A 2961-nucleotide genomic window follows, 5' to 3' on the forward strand; every position below is an offset into this window, starting at 1 on the left:
ACTATTTGAATAGCATACAAAGAAAGTACATTCTACTTAAAATGTTGAGATTATTTTTTTTATTGAGGCCCAAATACATAATGTGCTTTTTTTCAGGAAGTACCTTCCTAAGCTGTCTTTAAACACATTCAGGACACTTTTCCCACTATATAGTACATCCTGATGCGTTTTCAGGACATTCTGAAACGAGACCTTTTTTGACAAAAACGACATGCTATAGTATGACTTTTTACGGTCTGAGCACACCAGTGCAAGGACCCTATTGTAACCGTTGTGATTGTTATTACTATTATTTATTATTATTATTCTCTTTTATCATTTATCATTATTTTATCGTCTTTCGAAATGCGTTTTTGAGGGCCTAAACATGCTCAAAAACTCACCAAAATCGCCACGCACATCAAGACTGGCGAAAAATTTGATATTTTAATGGACTTGGACATGTCACTGCCAAAATGGCTCCACAGCGCCACCTTGAAAATTTCAATGAAGTCCTATCGGAAGCACGTTTGACTTACAGCTACGCAATATGAAACACATATAGAGCTGGTCGGCACAAATAAAAATATTGCTCCGAGTCTCAGCCAGAGCGCGTTTCCACCCCGGCCAACACGCACGCCGCCATGGCTCGCCACTAAACAGGAAGTGGCTCGTAACTAGGCCACACTTGCTCCGATCTGCCCCAAACTCCACATGCCGGATCACAGTCCCGCCCGGAGCACGTTTGCGCCACAACCCGACGTGCACGAAGGCCGACAAGCGTAGGGCGAGGACCCGTCCATCGCCGCTTGCGGCTTTAATTCTAGTTTAATCTTATTACTTTTGCAATTTTATTTTACTTACTTTCTTTTTTTTGGTAGTAGTGTAAAGCTTTGTCTTTTTGATGTGATCATCAGTTGGTTCTAGTCTGAGATGAGCTGCGGCGTCACTTCTTGGAGCTGTTCTGGAGCTTTTCAGTAAATGACGAAGGAGTTTCCTCGTTGTTGAAGCTGAACTTTAAAGATTAACTTTAGGGCAACATTTAGAAAAAGTCATAAAGAGTACAGAAAAAAAAGGAAATGTGATGTAGATTTTCAAGACAACCATCTCCCCAAAAAGTCAAAAGCTCTGGAAATTCTACTTGATGTACTTTAAAGGTGAACATTTCATGTCAAACTGGAGCAGAAATCAGAGCTTCCAGTGAGCTGCATGTGTTAGAAGAACTGAAAGGAGACCACCTACTAAAAATACCTCGACATACCCCGTGGAGCTTTTGTGTAAACGTCGACATTCAGGNTGAGCTGCATGTGTTAGAAGAACTGAAAGGAAACCACCTACTAAAAATACCTCGACATACCCCGTGGAGCTTTTGTGTAAACGTCGACATTCAGGTTTTTGAATGCATTTCTTTCCCCATATGCACAACAAACATGTCGTGGGCTCAGGTGGTAGAGCGAGTCAGTCAATGATCGGAAGGTCGGCGGTTCGATCAATTAATTCCTCTGTCGTCGTGGTCGCTGTGTCCTTGGGCAAGACACCTCACCCACCCTGCCTGGCGTGAATGAATGGACTGTTTGAGGTGATGGTCGGAGGGGCAGAAGGACAGCTACGCCTCTGTCAGCTGTGGCTACAACCATAGCTACCACCATGTGTGTGAATGAATAACTGACAGTGTAAAGTGACTTCTCTCTATAACTTTCCTGTAGCACTGGCTATCAGTGTGACATCCCATCAATCAGTGATTAAAAACGCAGCTCCGTAGTGCTCCGAGTTGTCAAAAATTCCACAAGGTAGCATCTAAACATCCAGATAACTGAATCTTTAAAAGCTTTTAATGCAGAAATACGACTATAAGAAGGATCTGAGGGCCTACAATAAAGGAAATAAAGAAAAGAAAGGCACCAAGTATGAAAAAGATAGATTTATTTAATGACAAATTAAAACAGAAAATAGTCAAGGACTCGAGGGAGAGCAGCAACATTACTGAGACTCCACATGAAGAGAAAGTGAGAGATGATTGGCTAAACCTCCCTCCTCCTCCTCACAGACAAATAAAAAGGGGAGAAAAGAAAAAGACTTACCACACAAACAAGAGGACAGAGAGACAAATAGATGAAAACAACCCAACTCTGGAGAGAAGAAGAAGAAGAAGAAGAAGAATAAGGGAGAAAAAAAAAAAAAAGAAAGAAAAAGAAGAAGAACGACACAACTTGCTTTTTAACTACAAACACTGAAGTTTAGCCACAAGTTTACAACTGCCTTTTTAATTTTTGTTTTTAAAATTCAATACAAAAAATGATAATTATGATAATCTCCATTTAATAATAACAATAGCAACATTGTAACGGTACAAACTGTCCCTCATTCCTGGTTGGGTGATCAGTCAATCAGTGGTCGAGGCCGGCAGAAGACAGAGCGGAAAAACCAAAAGAAGAAGAAGAAGAAGAAGAAGAAGAGGAAAGGGAGAAAACGAGCAGGCTCTTGTGTTTTTGTTTTCTTTTTTTATGCCAGAATCTTTCTCTCTCACACACACAAATATCAGGAGTTCTTCTCTCTTGTCATACAAAAAAAAAAACTAATTAAAAAGAAACGACAGACTTAAGAAATAAACCCCGAAAAGAAAAACTTCAACTGAAATGCAGTGTTTCCTTTTTTTTTTTTCTTTTTTTTTTCTCCTTGTTCTGAAAAACATAAAGGACCCCTCCGTTCCTCCGTCGATTCTGTTAAACCTGCACACACAGCCTGCAATGCAAAGAACAGGCGTGTGTTTGTGTGTGTCCGCTGTGTGAAAATAATAATACAAAAAAAAAACAAACAAAAAAAACTAAGTCCAGGGCTGATGTAGCTGAGGGCCTCCTTCAATCCATACAGTATGACAGCAGAGTCTAATAACTATCAACGACGACAGTCAACTAGTTAAAGATGCACAATCTTTAGCCTCGGGGTGGACCGGAAAGAAACCGAATGAGCTTTTGTGGATTT

Source organism: Stegastes partitus, unplaced genomic scaffold, assembly GCF_000690725.1.
Source record: "Stegastes partitus isolate 25-593 unplaced genomic scaffold, Stegastes_partitus-1.0.2 Scaffold309, whole genome shotgun sequence".
Lineage (NCBI taxonomy): Eukaryota > Metazoa > Chordata > Actinopteri > Pomacentridae > Stegastes > Stegastes partitus.